The sequence below is a fragment of the Mesoplodon densirostris genome, chromosome 4 (genome assembly GCF_025265405.1).
Source record: "Mesoplodon densirostris isolate mMesDen1 chromosome 4, mMesDen1 primary haplotype, whole genome shotgun sequence".
Lineage (NCBI taxonomy): Eukaryota > Metazoa > Chordata > Mammalia > Artiodactyla > Ziphiidae > Mesoplodon > Mesoplodon densirostris.
The window spans coordinates 40,542,124-40,569,541 of NC_082664.1; the positions used below are offsets into that span (position 1 = coordinate 40,542,124).

Consider the following 27,418-nt stretch of genomic DNA (forward strand, 5'->3'; position numbering starts at 1 on the left):
TCACCCTATTGTGGGCCCTTAAGCTAGAGGTAAGTGTTTACTTGAAGCCTTTTTAACTGTGCCTATTGGCATTCAGAGTTGTAGGCTTCTGCAGCACACTGTCCAGAGATATATGGAAGGCGATGAGGAAACAGAAGAACTCATCACTGTTGTTCCTCAAGTCCCCAGAAGCCTAGGCTGTCCACCTTCTTTTTTCCACCTTTCAAACTTTCTTTGCTTGTTGTGTCATCCTGTCTGGGATTTCTCAGTTGTTCCAGTTGATTTTTGATACAGCGATCCAAACAATTCAATGGAACAATTCAATAAAAATTCAACCATTTGCAACTAATGGGTTTGAATATGATTTTGTATTACTGAATATATGTATGAAAAAAGTAAACCTCAACTCCAATGTCTCACTATATACAAAAAAAAAGAAGTTTGAGAAAGATTATTGACCTAAAACTAAAAGCTAACATTATATAACTTCTAGAAAAAAGACATGAGAATGAGAATATCTTTGTGACCTGGGGTTAGGTAAACATCTCTTAGGCAGACACAGAAAGCAACCATAAAAGAAAAAAAAATGTTATGGTATACTTAATCAAAATTTAAACTTCTACTCATAAAAATAGAGCTTTAAGAAAATGAACAAGAAAATATTTATATAACATATATATGACAATTTATATGCAGAATATACTAAGAATTCTTATAAGTCAAGAATAAACAAAATCCAGTTTTAAAAACATATAAAGGACTTGATAAAGATGATACATGAATGCCCAATAAACACATACAAGCTTGTATTAGTTTTCATGATATTAGATATTAAAACCATAATAGTATGTCGCTTCAAGTCCCTAGAATGGCTAAAATTAAAAAGGCTGTCAGTACCAATCTTTGGGGAGATTGGATAACAACGGAAACTCTTATATGTTATTAGTGGGAGAGTAAAATGATAAAAAACAGAAAATTGGAAAACAGTTTGGAAGTTTCTTATAAAGTTAAATATACTACTACTTTATGATCCAAAAATTTCAGTCCTAGGCATTTACCCAAGAGAAATAAAAACCTGTCCACATAGATACTTGTACAAGAATGTTCCAGCAGCTTTATTCACAGTAGCAATAAAATTGGAAACCATGTAAATATTTATCAACAATAAAATAATCAAATTCTTGTTTAATCATGCAATGGACTACTTCTTAACAACAATAAAAAAATTACACACAACAATGTGCAAGAATCTCATAAACATTATACCGAAGGAAATAAGCCAGATCTAAAGACTGCATGCTGTGTGATTTCATTTATATGAAACCCTAGAACAGGCAAAACAAATCAGAAAAACGGTCGCTTTTAATGGGGAGGAATTACACAGGAAGAGCATGAGAGAATAGTCTGAAGTAAGGAAAATGTTTTATATTTTAACATGAGTATGAGTTACCCAGGTGTATGCCTTCTTCAAAACTAATAGATTTGTGCACTTAAGACAGAGGCATGTCACTGTATGTAAATTTCACTTCCAAAGAAAAAAGAACTGTAATTAAATTTTGAAATAGAGAAATTTTCCCAGCTTACCCTTCCCACTCCCCGTGGGAGGGAGATGCAAGAGGGAGGAGATACGGGGATATATGTATACGTATAGCTGATTCACTTTGTTATAAAGCAGAAACTAACACACCATTGTAAAGCAATTGTACTCCAATAAAGATGTTAAATATAAAATGGAGAATTTTTAAATGTTAGGACAATGGGTTGGAAGTTCCTGTTTAAAGTCGTTGAAGTAAGTTTAGGGCGAAAGAAGAACATGCTACAAATATTTCAGGGAGAAAAATGTCTATTAATCTCATTCCATCAAAAAGTAATCTAGAAAGAAAAATGTGAATATATTAAAAAGGATATATGCTGAGAGACAAGCATTTACCTCTCAGATTTGTGTGAAGATAGTCCTTCTAATCTGAACTGGATCACCTCATCTGACAATTCTGTTGCCAATAATGATGAAAGTGCTGTCAGTTTGGAAGAGGAAAACAGATTGTACAGGGAAGGTGGGTTGGTCCAACAAAAGACTGAAGAGCCCTGGCCTCAGGAGCTATTTCCTCCAGAGCCCTTTTCAAATATGCTTCATGTGTTAATTTTCATTTGGAGATGGAAGAGCAACGCACTGCTAATAATCTGTGTATGTCAAAATCTTCTCTTTATTATGCTGAGTAACAGTGAAAAAGAACTTTTACTTAGACCTACAGGTTGATTAGATGAAAACATTTCCTAGATCTAAAAGCTGTTGAATATTTTGTGGGAAAAATAAACAATTTATTAGAATCTCCAGTTTCTCAAATAGTGTACTTACTTAGCTTCAATGCTATCTCATGCTTTGGGACTGGCTAGACCATCTCAGAAACGACATTTTAGCTCTGGGATTCTTAAGCATTATTTTAAGTGTTTCCAGTCCTCATAAATATTTGTTGTGATAATCAGAATTTCATCTTCTCCCCTAGATACAATTCAGCAGATTATTTTCATACTTCGAAGCATCAATGCAAAAATTCACTGTCAGAGTGTCACTTAAGACTAAACAGCACAGTACAAAGGCCATGGAGTAATATTTTAACAACTGATCTATTTCTTGACATTACTTCTAGCTGTGCTGCTAATATACATTGCCCTCAAGTCCAAATCAAAAACTGAATCATGAGTAAATATTAGAAATAACCACCAAAATGTGGTACGTGGGTCAAAATTTTACCCTCTAAATGTGCCACTAGTAAATTTTACTCTCTGAATGTGCTACTAGTAAGTTGAAGACAAGTGAGGGCTGTCCCTGGAAGTTCTCTTTGTTATGTTTTGCATTTTTTTGTTCTGACACAGAACTAGATCTCATTAACGGTAACAGTGCATTAGATGATATTGAAATTTAACTTTCCATTGTATTCCCATTAAAGTGACATTTCTAGTCAATTCTTTGTTCTTATGAAACATTCAGTTTTTATAAGGATGAGCTTAACTTGAACCATTATAATACTGCTAACATTATAATGCTGCTAATGATTGTAATGGAAACTGCTATAACCTTTTATAATTGTTACATTATGGTTAACATGCTGAACCACAGATAATAAGTAATAAAAATTAGGTGGTAGATGTAGCCATTATTATTATTATTATTATTATTATTATTATTATTATTATTTTGCTTTGGGGAGAATCCATTTTGTAAAATACAAAGTTTATCTGAACAGGAACTTGCAGTGGCAGTGTACTATGCTATGAGCTTAAAATGCTATCATCTCAAGGACCTTCAGAAATATTGTAAATTTTACAGGATTCTAAAACATATTTTATTTTTTAATATATGAAAGTAAACTTCTTATGATAAAGCATTGTTTATTAGAAGGATACAAAGTAGCACAGGAGATTTCACGTCAATATTTTAGTCTGGCCCACAGCCTGAAACTTGGCTTCAGAAAGTGCTGGAGGCTGTGAGAGGAAGACGTGAAAACCAGGCTCCACTAATTCCTAAAACTGACATTCCCTTCACCTGCCAGGAGCTTCAGTTTCTCCCTCGGCCGACTTTGGTTTTCAGCATGAATAAAGGCAGAGTTTTTCTTGTCGGTAATAGAAGAACATTTTCTCCACTTCTTATTTATATACTTTGTTTTGGATGCCAGAAAATGAGTTAAGTAGTATATCCTAGGTTTCAGATGTGAAAGCAGCTGCTGAAGGAAATTACCAGCATGAGGCTTCTTTCCTGTGCAGCAAATCCATATTCTTATCAATCTGTATTTAAACACGTGAAATAATAGTCAACTTATGGTAATTCTTTAAATGACTGCTAGCAGCTGGAGTTTTTCAAGTTCTAATGTGCTTAAATATACAATAACTATGGCAGTGATCAAGCTAAATATGGTAGAAATAAAATAACATATGAAACTATATTTACAATCATTTGAAAGCTCTAACTAGAATTAGAATGATGGACGAGAAACTCTAAACTTACTCTTGCAGCTTTCTCTAACTTTGTAGAACAAAAAACTCTGAACTCTCACCTAAAGGGTGAACCCACCTGATGTGAGATGCTTTTAATTAGATTGAGCCAGACCCCAGAGCAGGTCAGGAAAAAAAAAGAGGAATAATCTTCCTCAGAGCTTTTCTTCTACCACTGTTCTCCTGAATAGGCCTAGAAAATAGTACAAACTTTCTCCCTGGGACAAAAACATAAAGACATATCGTGTTTTTGCAAATAGTGCATGGTCTTTACATGATTTTCAACTCAATTCAACCCTCTTTGAGTACTATTCTATGCTAGGTACATATGTTAGGCCCCAAACCTGGGCCCTCAATATGAAAAAGACACAATTCCTGGGCCTAAAGAATTTAGTCCATTATGGGAGACGAACCCTTTAGTACTAACTATAAAGCAAAGTGATGGTGATGTTTGAAAAAAGCAAAAATGCATGTCTATGGTATCCCAAATGACTTCATCAGCCATCATTTATTTAAAGGCTTTTTCCTTTGTCATATTGTTTTTATGTTACTGGGAGGATTTATGAAGCTGTGCTAGAGAAAAAAGAATGTTAAAGGCATACTTATACAGAGCTAGCAATATCTCCTTTGTCAATTACAAATCTAGGTAATTTTAGTTCCTGCTCAGTTATGCAAAAGGAAATTGATAGAAAACAGTATAAAACATAGATGTGAATAATACAGAGTAACTCAAGGAGATGGAAATGGAGCGGATTATTCATACTTCAAACAGGACTGCTAACAAAGATGGCTTTTGTTTCTTGCCACTTCCTTTAGAGCTAGAGAGAGCAAGATGATTTTACGTATTGGAAGTATAAATTGCTTGTACATAGATTTCCCCTTTTCATCCTCAGATTGGATGAAAGGAAAACTTCCTTAACTGATGGAGAGGCAGTAATAGGTTCAGTCTGATGGATATTATTTGAATTTCCTGTTTTCTTCATAGCCCCTTGCCTAGTTTCTAGGGAGAGAGAAAGACACACTTAGAAATTTAAAAAGCTATTTTACTAAATCAGTAATGTTTTAGAACCCCTTTATCTCAATGTAACACAGAAGGGTTAGAGAGGCTTACCTCCCTCCTGTGTCACAGAACCCCCCTGAAACTTTGGCACCTCGTGTTCTTCAGTTTTTCATTGACAGTACCAGGCAAAGAGCGATATCCACAGGGGCCATGATAAGGTCTACTGCGGCAGACATTTGTGCGTACCCGAGAAACTCTCTCTGGAGATACCCAGAAATAAATGGTTTTGATTGTGAGGAGGGGGAAATCTTTTCAAAGGGCCTGAATATCACACATCAGAAAGTGTGAGCAAGTCCCAATTAAATCTGAGTTATTACTACATATGTGACTCTTTACCTGCCCAGATGTTAACGAGGCTTGGGGCATTTTGGTTATAAAAATAATTGGAAACCATATTAATTTTATACGGCTGCCATAACAAATTACTACAAATTGAGTGGCTCAAAACAACAGAAATTTATTCTCTCACAGTTTTGGAGGCTTGAAGTCTAAAATTAAGATGTCGGTAAGATTGGTTTCTTCTGGAGGCTCTGAGGGAGAATTTGTTCCAGGCCTCTCTCCCAGGCCTTCTCTGCCAGCAATCACTGGCATTCTTTGGCTTGTGAAGGCATCACTCCAATCTCTGCCTCTGTCTTCACATGGTGTCCTTCCTCTGTGGAAATCTCTGTGTGTCCTCTCCTGTTATTATAAGGACACAAGTCATTGGATTTAAGGCCCACACTAATCCAGAATGACTTCACTTTATCTAATGATTTCTGCAAAAATCCCTATTTCCAGATAAGGTTGAATTTGGAGTGTCATCTGTGTTATATGGACAATGACTTCTATCTTTTGTGAGAATATTTATATATTTAAGGTCCTAACTTAAGCAGTAACACTGAGTCCTCAGAGGGAATAAATGTCTGCAGCAAGTCATGGTTGAAACAGAAACCAGCAAAAATCATGTTCGTACTTGATCTACAAGGTAGATTTATTATAGGAAATTCTACTTTTAATTATTTCAAATGACGTTCTTCTTGGTGCACATTCAGAAATCCAGAATGTCTTTCATGTAGAATTCCATTGTGATTATGCTTAATTTAGAATGACTCCTGATAAGTCAATTCATTAAAAAATGGAAAATAAATGTCATATCATACTTCAGAAGAAGGGTCCAGAAAAACTGCCTGAATCAAAGGTTTGGAAGAACAATGGCTAGTGAAAGTCAAACATGACAAAATCAAATAAAAGATAACAGGGAGTCTGAGATTCTAAAGCCTGCTTTCAGTTGGCATAGTTTTCCTTTCATCCAATCTGAGGATGAAAAGGGGAAATCTATGTACAAGCAATTTATACTTCCAATATGTAAAATCATCTTGTTCTCTCTAGCTCTAAAGGAAGTGACAAGAAACAAAAGCCATCTTTGTTAGCAGTCCTGTTTGAGTTACTCTGTATTATTCACATCTATGTTTTATACTGTTTTCTATCAATTTCCTTTTGCATAACTGAGCAGGAACTAAAATTACCTAGATTTGTTATTGACAAAGGAGATATTGCTAGCTCTGTATAAGTATGCCTTTAACATTTTTTTCCTCTAGTACAGCCTCATAAATCCTTCCATTAACATAAAAACAATATGACAAAGGAAAAAGCCTTTAAATGAATGATGGCTGATGAAGTCATTTGGGATCCATAGACATGCATTTTTGCTTTTTTCAAACATCGCCTCACTTTGCTTTATAGTTAGTACTAAAGGGTTCGTCTCCCATAATGGACTAAATTCTTTAGGCCCAGGAATTGTGTCTTTTTCATATTGAGGGCCCAGGTTTGGGGCTTAACATATGTACCTAGCATAGAATAGTACTCAAAGAGGGTTGAATTGAGTTGAAAATCATGTAAAGACCATGCACTATTTGCAAAAACACGATGTGTCTTTATGTTTTTGTCCCAGGGAGAAAGTTTGTACTATTTTCTAGGCCTATTCAGGAGAACAGTGGTAGAAGAAAAGCTCTGAGGAAGATTATTCCTCTTTTTTCCTTCCTGACCTACTCTGGGGTCTGGCTCAATCTAATTAAAAGCATCTCACATCAGGTGGGTTTACCCTTTAGGTGAGAGTTCAGAGTTTTTTGTTCTACAAAGTTAGAGAAAGCTGCAAGAGTAAGTTTAGAGTTTCTCGTCCATCATTCTAATTCTAGTTAGAGCTTTCAAATGATTGTAAATATAGTTTCATATGTTATTTTATTTCTACCATATTTAGCTTGATCACTGCCATAGTTATTGTATATTTAAGCACATTAGAACTTGAAAAACTCCAGCTGCTAGCAGTCATTTAAAGAATTACCATAAGGTGACTATTATATCACATGTTTAAATACAACAAATAGATCTTGGTTAGTTCACCTGCCAATTCAAGTGTTTCCAAATTTTAACTATGGATGCATGAGATGAAATCCTCCCTGAATGTCTGGGTGATTCTAGAGTAATCTAACTTTCCCTTTCCTCAAAAGAAAATGTTTTAGAACTCTCTATTATTTTCCATGTTTTCTCCTCTCATGAGATTCTGTAGAGGTTCTGATATAATATTGTGACAGGTTTTTCTTCAACCTGCCCCTTTTCTCAGGGCCAGTGGGGGGTGGAAGCTGAGTGAAGAGAAAAAAAGTAGGTCAGCTCTTTGAAAAAAAGTAGCAGCCATTAAAAGTAAATATTACCCCAGCTACAAGCTCAAGTGCTGACATTCACTCACATCAGCTTCCCCTCTGCTCCTCCACAGCAAACTTGAGAGCTATTGTTACTGACCAGGGAATATTTCCTGTGTAACAGTCAGTCTTGCTGATTTGTTCTCATATCAGGTACTGCTAGACATGATGGAAAATATGCTAAAGAGATCACAGTTCTGTCCTGAATTTTATAATTTTAACAAATCCCTCTCAGTGTATAGCAGTTGGGAAGAATGGCCTATATGAGGTCATGGTGGGTAACTCTGGGATAGGCCTGAAAGTGTAAAGGTGCACTGGAGGAAGCTCCAAGGCTATGATCCTTCTTTTCACTTTCTACAGTATTTGATTCTGACCCTGTCTCTTCTTAATTCCAACCTCTAGACTCTGTGTAGTAATGACCACCATTTATTTTGTTTTTTTTAATTGAAATTTTTATCGAGATATTTGAAGATTCATGTGCAGTTATTTTTTCTTTATAGGTTTCTTTTATAATTTATTCTTTAAAAGTTATTTTTTTTACATCTTTATTGGAGTATAATTGCTTTACAATGTTGTGTTAGTTTCTGCTGTACAACAAAGTGAATCAGCTATATGTATACATATATCCCCATATCCCCTCCCTCTTGTGTCTCCCTCCCACCCTCCCCATCCCATCCCTCTGTACCATGCAGTCCTCTCTAGGGTTTGAGTCTCATTTCTCCCTAATAGTTCTTCCAAAAGGTCATGGCACATGGGGCTCTCTGTCCACACTTGAAAACAAAGGTTGCCTGAGGGGTTTGCGCACCTATCTTTCATTTCTACCTTTATCCCCATTCTTCATCTTGTTTGTTCCTTGTTTCTGTGTGCACGAATTCTCACTTTCTCTCTAGCCCCTTGGACTCATTTAGAAGAGCTGTCTCACAGGTTTTCTTTCTTCCCCGGGACCTTCTGTCTTGTACATCTCCTGTAGGCTCTACAAACTGCAGCTAGGAGGCAATGGAACACGCAAACTTTAGGCTATAGGCTAACCTCAGGCCCAGGTTCCCCTTAATTGGGAGATGGAGAAAAATCAGGATAAAGGGCACCTTGGAAATAAACAGAAGAGAAATTTTTCTATAATTCGTTGTTTCCTAAAGATTTAGATTTCTCATCTAATAAGTGTTGTTAATTGGCTAGACAAATCATAAATGAAGAGGATGAAGGTCCCTGCATGTTTAATAGTGCTTTATTCCCTGGTCAAGCACTGGATTTTCACATGGTCATGGATCCAATGGCTCAACACAGGGATATAATTATTTTCACTGAAGCAAAGTAAGTGATGACAATTAGATAATCAATTTAATCCTCATGACTATTGTTATGATTGTATTTACTTACTAAGAGCTGCCTAAAGAGAGTAGTTTAGTGAAATAATAGCATAAATGTTGAAAGGTAGTGAGATCAAAGCAAAGGTTAATTTTCTATTGAAATGTGCCTGGTGCATAAACCAACATACAAATTCTTCTTCTTCCTTGTTGAGCAAGTTGATTTTACCATACCACTGCAGAAGTCATCACATTTCAAGTGGATTCAATTTTTTTTCTTGTGGTTTTTCTTCCAAGTTCTGCTTCTCTGTGGGCAATGCTAGACATTAGCTTACTGTTAGACATTAGCCTTGGCAAATGTAATGGGAGAGGACTTAAGTTAGGTGACCCAGATTCTATCCTCCATCTCCCTACATTGGCTGTGTACTGGGTCAGCTTAGCTAGGCTAAACCATGTTTTTTAGAGCTCCTCTGCATGATTCTGGGTTTGCATGGTCCATAGGAGATATTGTGCACAAGATTTGGTAGATGGAAATGAGGCAGCTCTGAAGGTTGGTGCAGGGCACCAGGCAATTTGGCTTATGCACAAGTGCATGTGCAACTATGTAGTGAAGATGCCAGCTTATCCTATATACCCATGGCATTGAGGTTGGATATGGTAAGACACAGACATGAGTTCCAGTTTGTTTTCACAAGTTCCAGTTGCCATTCTTTGTCTCCTTCTATTTTTGCAAGTTCCAGTTTGTCCTTGCTCTCACTCACATCCAGTTTTCCAACCGCCCCTCTGGCTAACCTATAGTGACTTGAGGTTCAACATTAGACACAGAAATAATAGGCTGCTCCAACAACTCCCATAATTGTATGATGTCCAACCCCTAAACTAAATTATTGATTCTATATCACTTGTAGCAGTTCTCTTTCTATGATATAAACCTGACTGGTATATTCTCTAATTAGGTAAATTTAGGTATGCTTTAATTTCTAAAATTAGGATACATACTTGGTTTATATTTATCCTAATTGCTTTGTGAGAATCAACAGAGAAATCTCATATGAAAAAAGCTAAAGAGTATTTGGCATACAAATGAAAGGTATATATGTGTGTGTGAACAGACACAGGTATACACTTTTACATACTAATTGGTATATTGTCAGTGAGTTTTGCTTTATCTAGGAATAAAATAATTATTAATTTTATTAAAGCTTTTAAAGGTTCAAATTAATTTTAAGACTTCCAAACAAGTGCCCCAGGCAATTTACTTGACACATGCAAATAATATTGAAGATAATTATGGAAGATAATGAAATGCTATAGAGATGTCTGGAAATGCAAAATATTATTCAATTAAAAGATTTTTTTTCTTTTTATATCAAATTTGACTCTGCAAACTAATTGCATTCAGGTTTTGATTTCTGACATTAAAAGACAGCCAGTGTTCCTGAATTTTCCTTCCAGGACTTTCTGGGAGACAATCAAAATCCATTTTGTCTGATCTCTCATCTGTCCTGAATGGAAGAGATGAGATCTTTGTAATTGTGTAAAGTCAAAATAAGCACATATGGAAGGTTCTCTCTGCATGGAACATGATTTATACTACATAATGTTTGTTGAATAAATAAATGAATGAATGAACCAATCTATCTATGAGAACATGGTCTGCACATACTGATGTCTTCTTACATTGCAGAAGAAGGAAAAGCACCTAACTTCTGATGGATTCCTGCCTCATTTTCTAGGTAGAAGCTTTGCCTGTTTCCACAGACTTGCTTTAGTTAACCTGGTCAGAGGGTAAAAACTAGAGACAACTATGCCAAGTGGTACTCCAGTTAACAATGTAGGCCATAAGGCTAAGAGAAGTTGATAGTAGCAATGTATTTTCTTTTTGGTTTATCCTTTATGTAATTAATTACACCTACTAAGATTCATTGGTGGCTTCTGTTTGATAATATAAAATACTGAGATGAGAGGCCAGGCTGTACAACCTCGTATCTGATGAGCTGATGAATTTCATGAGTATGAGTTAAGAGTATTTTAGAGTCAGATAACTTTTGAATGAAAAATATAAAGATCTTCCAAAATGCCAATTCCTCTGACTCTAACTACCTGGATTTTTTAAATTTTATATTATGAGAAAGTCAGAGTCATGGAAGAATTTAGTCACCCCTTAATTAAACATGTAGGTAGATCCAGGTCTGGCCAATCACACGAGATTGTCAACTGGAAATGAAAGTGTGTGCTCTTGTTAAACGAGTAAAATTAAAGGCCAGGTAGACTGAGATAGATTAAGTACCTCCACTTTAAATCTGTACTCTATGCTCCTGTTGTGATACCATGATGGCTGTGTTGGATGATGAGTAGTGAAATTAACTTGCAATGTACACATACCCAAGAGTTTTACATAATGACATAATATTTAAAGACTGTTCCTAAGGAATGAGCAGTACTTCAGCTATTTATGGGTTTTATTTTCATGTAAGACTGAAACTCCAATCAGCTTTTCAAATAAAAATGACTAGAGGAAAAAACCCCAAATTTTGTCTTAATGACCTAGTGTTGTTAAAAACATTTTTATTTGCATCTTGATGTTTTGTATTCCCTTAGGCAGAAATAAGATCAAGATTATGGAAATTGAATAGTCATCAGGATTGCATTATAGCCTGTTAATATTAAGCAGCCAAAATGTCCTCTTTCACCTGTTATAATGACTGCATTACTCCAATGAGATATTTGTGCTAAGTGATAGATATAATGAAATCTTCAATTTCAGGTCCTTTATGGGGGCAAAGAAGTTAACTGTATAATGGAAAAACTCTTCAGAGCAGAAGGTCATGTTTTTCACTCAAAGGTCATACCATTTAGCGTAATTGATTTAAAATATCTTGTTTTAATTGGCAATGGTCAGAAAAGGGGAATAACTGAGCAGAACAGAGAGAAGCCTTCATCTATAGGGAAGCTATATTATTAGAATTCGAGTCATTGTTTTAGAAGGGCAGAAAGGACAAAAACAAGATGGTTAAGACACCCTAGTGCCATGTTATTTGGTGCTTAAAAGTCCATGATTTAGCTATTCAAATTAATTCTATGGTACTTTCATCCCAAGATGAGAATTGTATTCCTGAAAAATCTGTGTAGGAGACTTAGACTTTGTGGTTAAGAAAGAAGACCTTGTTTAACAAGCATGATTAAAATAAGCCAAATTCATCGCGGTGATTTTAAAATATAGCCCCCAATTCATTGAGAAGTGGGGTGTATATTTCCCCCTCCCCTTGAATTTGGGAGAATTTGTGACTACAAGAGAAGTGATGGTAAGTGACTTTTTGAGCTAGGTCACAAAAGGAAATAAGACTACTGTCTTGCTCACTGGAGTACTTGTACAAGAGCCCTGAGGTTGCCATGCTGTAGAAGTCCATAAAGCCCATGCAAAATCACAGGGACAAGCCTGAGACTGAGTGAGAGAGCCCTAGCAGGTGCCAGCTGCTCCAGCCCCCTTCTCTTCCAGCTCCAGCTACCATCCAAGTGCAACCTCATGAAAGACACCAAGGCAGAACATACTGCCATGCTCTTTAGGAATTCTTGACCTGCAGAAATTGTGAGACATAACAAAAATGATTGCTATATTAAGCCATTAAGCTTTGAGTTAATTTTTCATGCAGTAACAGAGAAAAAGAACATAATTTGGTATCTGGAATTGGACTGTATCTATAACACAAACTTAAAACAGTTGACATTGGCTTTGGACTCCAGTGGTGAACAGGAGTTGAGTGGACTTGAGGAGTCTGTAAATAGAAGCTAGATAGGCCTCAAGGAGATTGTTAGTGAGGACTTAAAGGAAATTAAGAAAAATGTTATTTGAAGCTGGAGGAAAGGAGATTCATTTCATGTAGTGCAGAATGTTTTGCAATTATGGAAATACTAAAACTAAAAAATGTACCTCATGAACTGATAGATCTAGCTAAGATTTTTATGCAGAATATTGGAAGTATAAGCTCTTTTAGCCATGTATAATAAGTTATAGTTATAAACAGATAAATCACAAAAAGGAATTACTCATTTTTCAAGCATAATTTGGAAGAAATATAAAGGATCCAGGGCTTTCTGGGTGTTAAGATAAAATCATTTCTCAGTGCCAGTCTCTCCAAATGGCAAAAATAAAATAATATAACATTTAAATTAAGAAATAGCTTCAGGGCAAAGACCAAATCCTGGGTGGGCCTATAAGATTCCTTGTTAAGACCTCAGAAAATTTTAACTGTCACATAAATCCTTTCAAACAGAAAAAAAAAAGCCTTTTAAAGATTTTAAGGACATCCCTGGAAGACCACACCCCCTCACTGGTAAACAATAAGTCCCTAAGAATCTTAGGAGTGTTTTCCCATAGAAACCTCGCAGGGAACTCAAGGTAGAAAAGTGTTTATCTTGAAAAGATTTGTGAGTTTGAGCTCTGTCTAAAAGAATCAGTTATAAATTGCTACACAGAAAGCCCATATCATTTTTAATGTAATTGTGTTAGTGTGGACAGAATGGGACAAAGGCAACACAAAATGCAAAAGAGCATTTGGATCTTTGAGTCTCTACAGGCAGGAGACAATCTGAGAAAATGACTCAGTTGCATACACAGCCTCCTTTATATAGGAAAGGAAGGATAAATCAAGTGGCAGAACAAGGATCCAATAAGATGGAACCAAGAACTCTGAAGAATCAGTCCCAGGTTGCAGAACTGGCTCCTAATCAAGGAGCTGCAAACATGTGTCTGACTGGGTTTCAAAATTGCTGTGTATCAGTGAACTTTGTGCCTCCCATTTCCACCTCCCCTTTCCTTTTGAATAGTTGTGCCTATAACACTTATCTTATGCCTACCCCACCAGTGTATATTGGATGTGTAGGAGGAAAATAACTTTTCCTTTTAATTCACACATCTTAAAATTGAGAGAAACCACACCTGAGGAGATGCATCCAAGGAAACTAATCCAGGGACCCTAGTGCCCTTCTGTAATGAAGGCCTCAGCCCTGAGCCTGAGGCTGCAATGAGATCAAACTTGTGGAGGCTATCAGGAGAGAGTGACTGTATTTTGAAAGTGGGAATAATGCAATTAATTTTGGACCAAAGTGCAAATTGTGGAGGTTTAAGAATATGACCCCATATTATTTGGCACTCCATTATTGCAAAACAATGGCTATATTCCCTGTGTTGTACAATATATCCTAGTAGCGTATCTATTTTATATATAGTAGTTTATACCTCTTAGTCCCCTAATCCTAACTTGCCCCTTCCCCCTTCCCTCTCCCCACTGGTAACCACTAGTTTGTTCTCTATATCTGTGAGTCTGTTTCTTTTTTGTTATACTCACTACTTTGTTTCATTTTTTGGATTTCACATATAAGTGATATCATACAGTATTTGCCTTTCTCTGTCTGACTTATTTTACTTAGCAAAATACCCACCAAGTCCATCCATGTTGTTGCAAATGGCAAAATTTCATTCTTTCCATGGCTGAGTAGTATTTTATCATTTGTGTGTGTTGGGGGGACATCTTCTTTATCCAATCATCTGTTGATGAGCACTTAGGTAGCTTCCATATCTTGTCAATTGTAAATAATACTACTATGAACATTGGGGTGCATGTATCTATTTGAATTAGTGTTTTTGAGATTTATTGGGTATATACGCAGGAGAGGAATTGCTGAGTCATATGGTAGTTCTACTTTTAGTTTTTTGAGAAACCACCATACTGTTTTTCATAGTAGCTGCACTTCCCACCAGCAGTGTAGAGGAAACCCTATTTCCTCTTTTCCATATACTCACCAACATTTGTTATTTGTGTTCTTGTTGATCATAGCCATTCTGACAGGTGTGAGTTGATATCTCATTATGGTATTAATTTGCATATCTCTGATCATTAACAGTGTTGAGCATCTTTTCATGTGCCTGTTGTCCATCTGTATGCCTTACTTGGGAAGATGTCTATTTAGGTCTCTGTGCATTTCTTTTTTTTTTTAAGATTTTTTTTGATGTGGACCATTTTTAAAGTTTTTATTGAATTTGTTACAGTATTGCTTCTGTTTTATGCTTTGGCTTTTTGGCCACGAGTCATGTGGAATCTTAGCTCCCCAAATAGGGATTGAACCTGCACCCCCTGCATTGGAAGGTGAAGTCTTAAACATTGGACTGCAAGGAAGTCCCCCATTCTTTTTTTTTTTTTTTTTTTTTGTGTGTGTGTTTTTTTTTTTTATTTTACAAATTTAATCAGTTATACATATACATATGTTCACATATCCCCTCCCTTTTGCGTCTCCCTCCCACCCTCCCTATCCCACCCCTCCAGGCGGTCACAAAGAACCGAGCTGATCTCCCTGTGCTATGCGGCTGCTTCCCACTAGCTATCTACCTTACATTTGGTAGTGTATATATGTCCATGCCGGTCTTTCACTTTGTCACAGCTTACCCTTCCCCCTCCCCATATCCTCAAGTCCATGCTCTAGTAGGTCTGTGTCTTTATTCCTGTCTTACCCCTATGTTCTTGATGACATTTTTTTCTTAAATTCCATATATATGTGTCAGCATACAGTATTTGTCTTTCTCTTTCTGACTTACTTCACTCTGTATGACAGACTCTAGGTCCATCCACCTCATTACAAATAGCTCAATTTCATTTCTTTTTATGGCTGAGTAATATTCCATTGTATATATGTGCCACATATTCTTTATCCATTCATCCGATGATGGACACTTAGGTTGTTTCCATCTCCGGGCTATTGTAAATAGGGCTGCTATGAACATTTTGGTACATGTCTCTTTTTGAATTATGGTTTTCTCAGGGTATATGCCCAGTAGTGGGATTGCTGGGTCATATGGTAGTTCTATTTGTAGTTTTTTAAGGAAGCTCCATACTGTTCTCCATAGTGGCTGTACCAATTCACATTCCCACCAGCAGTGCAAAAGTGTTCCCTTTTTTCCACACCCTCTCCAGCATTTATTATTTCTAGATTTTTTGATGATGGCCATTCTGACTGGTGTGAGATGATATCTCATTGTAGTTTTGATTTGCATTTCTCTAATGAGTAAAGATGTTGAGCATCCTTTCATGTGTTTGTTGGCTGTCTGTATATCTTCTGTGGAGAAATGTCTATTTAGGTCTTCTGCCCATTTTTGGATTGGGTTGTTTGTTTTTTTGCTATTGAGCTGCATGAGCTGCTTATAAATTTTGGAGATTAATCCTTTGTCAGTTGCTTCATTTGCAAATATTTTCTCCCATTCTGAGGGTTGTCTTTTGGTCTTGTTTATGGTTTCCTTTGCTGTGCAAAAGCTTTGAAGTTTCATTAGGTCCCATGTGTTTATTTTTGTCTTTATTTCCATTTCTCTAGGAGGTGGGTCAAAAAGGATCTTGCTGTGATTTATGTCATAGAGTGTTCTGCCTATGTTTTCCTCTAGGAGTTTGATAGTGTCTGGCCTTACATTTAGGTCTTTAATCCATTTTGAGCTTATTTTTGTGTATGGTGTTAGGGAGTGATCTAATCTCATACTTTTACATGTCCCTGTCCAGTTTTCCCAGCACCACTTATTGAAGAGACTGTCCTTTCTCCACTGTACATTCCTGCCTCCTTTATCAAAGATAAGTTGACCATATGTGCGTGGGTTTATCTCTGGGCTTTCTATCCTGTTCCATTGATCTCTATTTCTGTTTTTGTGCCAGTACCATACTGTCTTGATTACTGTAGCTTTGTAGTATAGTCTGAAGTCAGGGAGCCTGATTCCTCCAGCTCCGTTTTTCGTTCTCAAGATTGCTTTGGCTATTCGGGGTCTTTTGTGTTTCCATACAAATTGTGAAATTTTTTGTTCTAGTTCTGTGAAAAATGCCATTGGTAGTTTGATAGGTATTGCATTGAATCTGTAGATTGCTTTGGGTAGTAGAGTCATTTCCACAATGTTGATTCTTCCAATCCAAGAACATGGTACATCTCTCCATCTATTTGTATCATCTTTAATTTCTTTCATCAGTGTCTTATAATTTTCTGCATACAGGTCTTTTGTCTCCTTAGGTAGGTTTATTCCTAGATATTTTATTCTTTTTGTTGCAATGGTAAATGGGAGTGTTTCCTTGATTTCACTTTCAGATTTTTCATCATTAGTATATAGGAATGCCAGAGATTTCTGTGCATTAATTTTGTATCCTGCAACTTTACCAAATTCATTGATTAGCTCTAGTAGTTTTCTGGTAGCCTCTTTAGGATTCTCTATGTATAGTATCATGTCATCTGCAAACAGTGACAGCTTTACTTCTTCTTTTCCCATTTGGATTCCTTTTATTTCCTTTTCTTCTCTGATTGCTGTGGCTAAAACTTCCAAAACTATGTTGAATAAGAGTGGTGAGAGTGGGCAACCTTGTCTTGTTCCTGATCTTAGTGGAAATGGTTTCAGTTTTTCACCATTGAGGACGATGCTGGCTGTGGGTTTGTCATATATGGCCTTTATTATGTTGAGGAAAGTTCCCTCTATGCCTACTTTCTGGAGGGTTTTTATCATAAATGGGTGTTGAATTTTGTCAAAAGCTTTCTCTGCATCTATTGAGATGATCATATGGTTTTTCTCCTTCAACTTGTTAATATGGTGTATCACATTGATTGATTTGCGTATATTGAAGAATCCTTGCATTCCTGGAATAAACCCCACTTGATCATGGTGTATGATCCTTTTAATGTGCTGTTGGATTCTGTTTGCTAGTATTTTGTTGAGGATTTTTGCATCTATGTTCATCAGTGATATTGGCCTGTAGTTTTCTTTCTTTGTGACATCCTTGTCTGGTTTTGGTATCAAGGTGATGGTGGCCTCGTAGAATGAGTTTGGGAGTGTTCCTCCCTCTGCTATATTTTGGAAGAGTTTGAGAAGGATAGGTGTTAGCTCTTCTCTAAATGCTTGATAGAATTCGCCTGTGAAGCCATCTGGTCCTGGGCTTTTGTTTGTTGGAAGATTTTTAATCACAGTTTCAATTTCAGTGCTTGTGATTGGTCTGTTCATATTTTCTATTTCTTCCTGATTCAGTCTTGGCAGGTTGTGCATTTCTAAGAATTTGTCCATTTCTTCCAGGTTGTCCATTTTATTGGCATAGAGTTGTTTATAGTAATCTCTCATGATCTTTTGTATTTCTGCAGTGTCAGTTGTTACTTCTCCTTTTTCATTTCTAATTCTATTGATTTGAGTCTTCTCCCTTTTTTTCTTGATGAGTCTGGCTAATGGTTTATCAATTTTGTTTATCTTCTCAAAGAACCAGCTTTTAGTTTTATTGATCTTTGCTATCGTTTCCTTCATTTCTTTTTCATTTATTTCTGATCTGATTTTTATGATTTCTTTCCTTCTGCTAACTTTGGGATGTTTTTGTTCTTCTTTCTCTAATTGCTTTAGGTGCAAGGTTAGGTTGTTTATTCGAGATATTTCCTGTTTCTTAAGGTGGGATTGTATTGCCATAAACTTCCCTCTTAGAACTGCTTTTGCTGCATCCCATAGGTTTTGGGTCGTCGTGTCTCCATTGTCATTTGTTTCTAGGTATTTTTTAATTTCCTCTTTGATTTCTTCAGTGATCACTTCGTTATTAAGTAGTGTATTGTTTAGCCTCCATGTGTTTGTATGTTTTACAGCTCTTTTCCTGTAATTGATATCTAGTCTCATAGCATTGTGGTCGGAAAAGATACTTGATACAATTTCAATTTTCTTAAATTTACCAAGGCTTGATTTGTGACCCAAGATATGATCTATCCTGGAGAATGTTCCATGAGCACTTGAGAAAAATGTGTATTCTGTTGTTTTTGGATGGAATGTCCTATAAATATCAATTAAGTCCATCTTGTTTAATGTATCATTTAAAGCTTGTGTTTCCTTATTTATTTTCATTTTGGATGACCTGTCCATTGGTGAAAGTGGGGTGTTAAAGTCCCCTACTATGATTGTGTTACTGTCGATTTCTCCTTTTATGGCTGTTAATATTTCCCTTATGTATTGAGGTGCTCCTATGTTTGGTGCATAAATATTTACAATTGTTATATCTTCTTCTTGGATTGATCCCTTGATCATTATGTAGTGTCCTTCTTTGTCTCTTCTAGTAGTCTTTATTTTAAAGTCTATTTTGTCTGATATGAGAATTGCTACTCCAGCTTTCTTTTGGTTTCCATTTGCATGGAATATCTTTTTCCATCCCCTTACTTTCAGTCTGTATGTATCTCTAGGTCTGAAGTGGGTCTCTTGTAGACAGCATATATATGGGTCTTGTTTTTGTATCCATTCAGCCAGTCTGTGTCTTTTGGTGGGAGCATTTAGTCCATTTACATTTAAGGTAATTATTGATATGTATGTTCCTATTCCCATTTTCTTAATTGTTTTGGGTTCATTATTGTAGTTCTTTTCCTTCTGTTGTGTTTCTTGCCTAGAGAAGTTCCTTTAGCATTTGTTGTAAAGCTGGTTTGGTGGTGCTGAACTCTCTCAGCTTTTGCTTGTCTGTAAACGTTTTAATTTCTCCATCAAATCTGAATGAGATCCTTGCTGGGTAGAGTAATCTTGGTTGCAGGTTTTTCTCCTTCATCACTTTAAGTATGTCCTGCCACTCCCTTCTGGCTTGTAGAGTTTCTGCTGAGAGATCAGCTGTTATCCTGATGGGGATTCCCTTGTGTGTTATTTGTTGTTTTTGCCTTGCTGCTTTTAATATGATTTCTTTGTGTTTAACTTTTGACAGTTTGATTAATATGTGTCTTGGTGTATTTCTCCTTGGATTTATTCTGTATGGGACTCTCTGTGCCTCCTGGACTTGATTAACTATTTCCTTTCCCATATTAGGGAAGTTTTCAACTATAATCTCTTCAAATATTTTCTCAGTCCCTTTCTTTTTCTCTTCTTCTTCTGGAACCCCTATAATTCGAATGTTGGTGCGTTTAATGTTGTCCCAGAGGTCTCTGAGACTGTCCTCTGTTCTTTTCATTCTTTTTTCTTTATTTTTCTGTGCAGCAGTTATTTCCACTATTTTATCTTCCACCTCACTTATCCGTTCTTCTGCCTCAGTTATTCTGCTATTGATCCCATCTAGCGTATTTTTTATTTCACTTATTGTGTTTTTAATCGATGCTTGATTCGTCTTTAGTTCTTCTAGGTCCTTGTTAACTGTTTCTTGCATTTTGTCTATTCTATTTCCAAGATTTTGGATCATCTTTACCATCATTATTCTGAATTCTTTTTCAGATAGACTGCCTATTACCTCTTCATTTGTTAGGTCTGGTGGGTTTTTATCTTGCTCCTTCTCCTGCTGTGTGTTTTTCTGTCTTCTCATTTTGCTTATGTTACTGTGTTTGGGGTCTCCTCTTTGCAGGCTGCAGGTTCGTAGTTCCCGTTGTTTTTGGTGTCTGTCCCCTGTGGCTAAGGTTGGTTTAGTGGGTTGTGTAGGCTTCTTGGTGGAGGGGACTACTGCCTGTGTTCTGGTGGATGAGGCTGGATCTTGTCTTTCTGGTGGGCAGGTCCACGTCTGGTGGTGTGTTTTGGGGTGTTTGCGGACTTTTTATGATTTGAGGCAGCCTCTCTGCTAATGGGTGGTGTTGTGTTCCTGTCTTGCTAGTTGTTTGGCATAGGGTGTCCAGCACTGTAGCTTGCTGGTCGTTGAGTGAAGCTGGGTGCTGGTGTTGAGATGGAGATCTGCCGTTTGATATTATGTGGAGCTGGGAGGTCTCTTGTGGACCAGTGTCCTGAAGTTGGCTCTCCCACCTCAGAGGCACAGCACTGACTCCTGGCTCCTCAATTTGGGATGATTTGTTGTCTATTCATGTATTCCACAGATGCAGGGTACATGAAGTTGATTGTGGAGCTTTAATCCGCTGCTTCTGAGGCTGCTGGGAGAGGTTTCCCTTTCTCTTCTTTGTTCTCACAGCTCCTGGGTCTCAGCTTTGGATTTGGCCCCGCCTCTGCGTGTAGGTCGCCGGAGGGCGTCTGTTCTTCGCTCAGACAGGACAGGGTTAAAGGAGCAGCCTCTTCGGGGACTCTGGCTCACTCAGGCCGGGCGGGAGGGAGGGGCACGGAGTGCGGGGCGAGCCTGCAGCGGCAGAGGTCGGCGTGACGTTGCACCAGCCCGAGGCGCGCCGTGCGTTCTCCCAGGGAAGTCGCCCCTGGATCCCGGGACCCCGGCAGTGGCAGGCTGCACAGGCTCCCGGAAGGGCGGTGTGGACAGTGTCCTGCGCTCGCACACAGGCTTCTTGGCGGCGGCAGCAGCAGCCCCAGCGTCCCACGCCCGTCTCTGGGCTCTGCGCTTTCAGCCGCGACTCGCGCCCGTCTCTGGAGCTCCTTTACGCGGCGCTCTTAATCCCCTCTCCTCGCGCACCAGGAAACCAAGAGGGAAGAAAAAGTCTCCTGCCTCTTCGGCAGCTCCAGAGTTTTCCCGGACTCCCTCCCGGCTAGCTGTGGCACACCAGCCCCCCTCAGGCTGAGCTCCCGCCGCCAGTCCCAGTCCTCTCCCTGCGCTCCGACCGAAGCCCGAGCCTCAGCTCCAGCGCCGCTCGCCCCGGCAGGGGAGCAGACAAGCCTCTCGGGCTGGTGAGTGCCGCCCGGCACCGCTCCTCTGCGTGGGAACCTCTCCGCTTTGCCCTACCCAGGTATGTGGGGAGTTTCTTGCCTTTTGGGAGGTCTGGGGTCTTCTGCCAGCGTTCAGTAGGTGTTCTCAGTCCCCCATTCTTAATCAGGTTTTTGTGTGTGTGTGTGTGTTGAGTCGTATTAGCTGTTTAGATAGTTTGGCTATTAACCCCTTATCGGTCATATCATTTGCAAATATTTTCTCCCATTCAGTAGGTTGTCTTTTCATTTTATTGATGTTATCCTTTGATGTGCAAAAGCTTTTAAGTTTAATCAGATCCCATTTGTTTATTTTTGCTTTTATTTCCTTTGCTTTAGTAGATAGGTCCAAAAAATATTGCTATAATTTTTGTCAGAGTGTTCTTCCTATGTTTCCTTTTGGGAGTTTTATGGTTTCTGCTTTTATATTTAGATCTTTAATCCATTGTGAGTTTATTTTTGTAGATGGTGTTAGATAATGATCTAATCTCATTCTTTTACATGTATCTGTCCAGTTTTCCCAGCACTGCTTATTGAAGAGACTGTCTTTTCTCCATTGTATATTCTTGTCTTTTTTGACATAGTTTAATTGACCATAAGTGCATGGGTTTATTTCTGGGCTGTCTCTTCTTCTCCAGTGATCTATGTGTCTGTTTTTGTGTTAGTACCATACTGTTTTGATTACTGTAGCTTTGTAGTACAGTCTGAAGTCAAGGAGCACGATTCCTCTAGCTCTGTTCTTCTTTCTCAATATCGTTTTAGCTATTTGAGGTCTTTTGTGTTTCCATACAAATTTTTTTTTTTTCGATATGTGGGCCTCTCACTGCTGTGGCCTCTCCCGTTGCAGAGCACAAGCTCCAGACGCTCAGGCTCAGTGGCCATGGCTCACGGGCCCAGCCGCTCCATGGCATGTGGGATCTTCCCGGACCGGGGCACGAACCTGTGTCCCCTGTATTGGCAGGCAGACTCTCAACCACTGTGCCACCAGGGAAGCCCTCCATACAAATTTTTAAATTAGTTTTCCTAGTTCTGTGAAAAATGCCCTTGGTATTTTGATACGGATAGTAAGAGCTCATTTAATTAAGAGACTACCAATTATATTGTACATATCTTAAATTAGAAATGCTAATTATTATCCAATTATTTTTATTTATCATACATTGCTCACTAAAACTGTTTTAGTGTGATTCTGTAAATCCTTTTTGTATCTGTAGAAATATACAAATCATAGGTAAATTTTTAAAATTTGTTATTAATATTTTTTATTGGAGTATAGTTGATTTACAATGTTGTGTTAGTTTCTGCTATACAGCAAAGTGAGTCAGTTATACATACACATATATCCACTCTTTTTTAGATTCTATTTCCATATAGGTCATTACATAGATATATATATATATATTTTTTTTTCTTTTTGCAGTATGCGGGCCTCTCACTGTTGTGGCCTCTCCCATTGCGGAGCACAGGCTCCGGACGCGCAGGCCCAGCGGCCATGGCTCACGGGCCCAGCCGCTCCGCGGCATATGGGATCCTCCCAGACCGGGGCACGAACCCGTATCCCCTGCATCGGCAGGCGGACTCTCAACCACTGCGCCACCAGGGAGGCCCTACATAGATATATTTTAATGTATGTAGTTCTCCATGCAAATACTTGGCATAATTCTTTCTGACTTCCTCATTTGGATATATTAATGACTGACTCAGGTTACAGGACTCAGAGATAGTAATTTAGAGGTTGTTAATGGAAAAGACATTAAAATATTTACAAATTGTATCCCAATAGAAATGTTCTGAATTTCAAGTATACTGGAACTGAAATCCTGGGAAATGAGATAGTCATACAGAAGTTTGTTTGTTGCATGAGCTAGACTTTTGCAAAAGAGAAATCCAAAGTTACAAAGGGATTGATGAATCATGTCATCAATCATGTCATCAAAGTTTCAAAAGTTTATCTCTATAAATTGTGAAAACTAGGATCCCTAAACCTCAATAGCGTTGAACAGCCCATATCTATCCACCTTTTCCCCTGAGCAAAAGAGGGGATAGGGCCTCCCTGGTGGCGCAGTGGTTAAGAGTCCGCCTGCCGATGCAGGGGATACGGGTTCGTGCCCCGGTCTGGGAGGATCCCATATGCCGCGGAGCGGCTGGGCCCGTGAGCCATGGCCGCTGGGCCTGCGCATCCGGAGCCTGTGCTCCGCAACGGGAGAGGCCACAACAGTGAGAGGCCCGCATACCGCAAAAAGAAAAAAAAAAAAAAAAGAGGGGATAGATATGAGATGGGTGTCTCAGAGGCATGCAGGGATGAAAGGAGATGCAGCTCTGGAGGGGTTGTGGGGTGGCTAAACTCTCCCTAGAGAAGTGGGATATATATGCTTTCAGGCTAATATGGTACAGTAAATGTGTTTCTTAAAATGTATCTGCCCCATTTTGAAATGGTGTGATAGCAGGTAATGTTGGTCTGTCTCCCTGAGGGACAAATGGGAAGGGGCAAGAGAAAGACACTCCTGATGGTGCTATTTCATCAGGGACTCTAAAGAGTTAGTGTGCGGAATGTGACCGAAAAGTGTCAGCATAGCAGTGAGAAGAGTAATGTGGTTGGTGGGTGCAGTCCAGAGAACTAGGGTAAGTGTGATGCTTGTGAGGTTAGCATGAAGCTGTGGGAGAAAGGAGGATTTCTGAAATCCTTCCCACCTCAGCAGAAAGAGTATCTGGAGTGGGATGAGAGGAGGAGGAGGGAATAGGGAATACTTATATCCCCCTGACTTTCTTGTTGGTTTAGGAAACTCTATGACACTAACACATAGAGAAAAATAAGTGTTTTTCCTTCTTCCTGTCTTAACTGAACTAGAGGAATGGATAGAAAGTCCACGGGAAAAACAAAGGGAAAAGCTTGGGAAACCATCCACCCAGATCACGAGTCCTTTAACATCAAAATTCACAGTTATCCCTTACCAATGTAACTGAAAGTTAGTGAAGAGACTTGCTTTCCTGTTTGATGAGTAGTTATTTTAAGTTCCCCTTATTCTTTTTTTCTATTATTCTACTGTGCCTTAGATGTATATAGCAATTTATGTCCACAGAGCTCAAAATATTATACAAGTTATCTCATTTATCTTCAATCCCTGGAATTTTATACCCATGTGAAATTTTCCTAGTCAGATTCTATAAATTCAAAGGTATAAATTTGGGTACATTTTACCCAGGGGGCTTTTAGATGTTGAGAACTGTCAGGGGCTATTTTTAGACTAGAGGGAATGCAGTATTTCTAAAAATAAGGATTCCATCAACTAGAGCCCTCTGCATTGCTGAAAGCAGCCTTTTGAGCAGAATCATCAGCAGGAATTCGATAATCCACTGATCCTCTCTCTTGGAAGTTGGTAAGTGAGGCAGGTGGCTCCAAAGTTAAAGACATATTCTGCCCTATATTTTTGTACTGGTGGTACAAAGAAACGGATATATCAATTTTAGGATGGCCTCTAAAGCTAGCTATATACTACAACTGGATTCCAATTAGCAAGAAGGAAGCTAAATATGTTAGAAAGAGTTTGGACCTTCATGAGAATCCATGCTTTAACTCTTACCAGCCCTTTTTAAAGAGACAGAAGTACGAAATCATGCAACTTAGAGTTATGCCAAGGGACTTGAATTGCTAGAGCACAGGGCGAATTTGGTGAGGATGAGTGGTAATTGAAGACGGAGAGGTAGGCTGTGGCCAGACAATATATGACGTGATGAAAATTCTGGATTTTATTCTGAAACAAGGGAAGTTAGTGGAGAGTTTTCAGCCAGGAAGTTCTGGTCTACCCATTGGAAACAGAGACTAGAGTAATCCTGAGAAACAGCTAAGAGACATTTCTGCCCAGCCCCACATACATCCTTACATTTCTCCATGCAAAACTCACATAAACATCCTGCCTCTATCCACTAAGTCTCTTGGCTAAATAGGTTCAGTTCATAAATTTTTTCATTAATGTGCTTTTGAATTCCCTCATTTCCCAGCTTTCCCTTCTTTGAATAAAAGTTAATCTTTGGGCCTCAGCATGCATGTTGGCTCCCTCTGCTGTGGGCCAACTTAGCACCAGCCTCTTCTCGGGGCCTCTCACTGCATGGTAGAACCTGATGCCCCACCACCACCTGTGTCCCTGCCACCTACGGTCCAGCTGTATGATTAGACCACAGCCTTTAATGAGTATTCCTTTCTTGGCCACATTTATGGAGTTTCTGACGGCCAGTGGAGATTCTTCCAGGCACAGCATGACCTCTCTGGAGACAAGTGAAATATAGAAATTCATCACTATTTCACCAAGAAGCCCCCATAAGAGCATTTAACCTGGACACAGAGTGTTGAATTGAAATCTGCAGAATACTTGCAATGAGTTCTGACCTAGATGGGATAAAACTCAGTGTACTTCCTATCCACTGCCTCAGTATTACTGGATTGAAAGATTTCTGCTTCTTGTTAGGAAGTTCACTTCATTTCCTATTACTTCCAGCTTCACACTCAAAGCACTGAGAATTTCAAGTGGAGTATATTAAAATAGACCAGTTTCTTTATGTCATTTCTGTATTCAATTAAAATTTTTTTTCATAAACTTACTGGATGTTTTTAACTAAATTAACATAGCTTGAATAAACCTTCCAGATCCTGTGGAAGTCTCATGCAAGAACATGAGATTTCCTATTACATTCAGTCTAACCAATGCAACCTTAAACATTTTATGGAGAAATTTAAGAAGTAAGGAGTTATCACAACAGGATAGCACTGCCCTTGTGAAGAAAGAAGGTATCCATGTTCACAAGTGACCTTTTGATAATGGTGTCCCGCCATCCAGCCAGATTGTTGATGACTGGTTAAGTCTTATAAAAAATTAAGTTTTGTGAAAAACATGGTTGTTGTGTTGCTACTGAGTTGCAGGTCTTAGCAGAGTTCCAGTGTTTGTCATCCTGGTATTAACAGAAGGTGGAATGAAATATGAAGATGCAGTGCAGTTCATAAGACAAAAGTAGTGTGGAGCTTTTAACAGCAAGGAATTTTTGTATATGAAGAAATATTATGCTAAAATATTGATGTGCTTCAAAACTCCAATGACCTTAGAAACAACTATTATAGTCAACAAAACCAGGATGCCTGATGCTATTGCCTTAGAAGTGGAACTTGAGACAGGTCCTAATTTGCCGTCCATACTAGCCAACATGGTGGCTTAGTGAGCAAGTCTAATGAAGCTTCCATAGCAGGCTGAAAAGTAGTTTTACCAGATCCCAAGCTTGGCATAATTATAATCTCTATGTTTCAGTTACAGTCAACCTATTTGAATGCTTAATGGAAGGTTCTCATTGTTCAGCATTTAAAATGTACTTATTTTTTGTACCAATGGAAAGTTCCTTTCCTGAAATCATGCAGAACTATGTTGTCTTTATATTGATTCTCATGCCAGAATCTTATCAAAGTATAAAAAATTAGGAATATCAGATGCCAAAATATCCAACACAATACTTGTATATTTTTAGTATCATGCAAACCTGAAATCCCAGGAACTATGAACATTCTAGTACTTATGTGGTTCATTTCTTCAGTCATTTCAAACACTGAAAGTAGGGTCTATATGGTTATTTGCCTGCTCAATTTATGTTTACATCTCCCATATTTGTACCAGTCCACATTAGGTTCGTACAACTATTGGTATTTACTGAATTTTTACCAATCTTATGCTGATTATTTAACACCTTCATATGCATCTCCTTTTATGTTCTTTTTATATATATATAAATTTCTTTCTTTCTTTCTTGATTTATTTTTGGCTGCATTTGGTCTTTGTTGCTGCACACGGGCTTTCTCTAG

General features: G+C 38.1%; 1 pseudogene; it reads left to right on the plus strand.

Annotated features, from left to right (window-relative positions):
* LOC132488043 (protein tyrosine phosphatase type IVA 3-like) overlaps positions 1-26,784 on the plus strand; it is a 67,940-nt pseudogene extending 41,156 nt beyond the window's left edge.
* Positions 26,785-27,418: the final 634 nt, after the last annotated feature.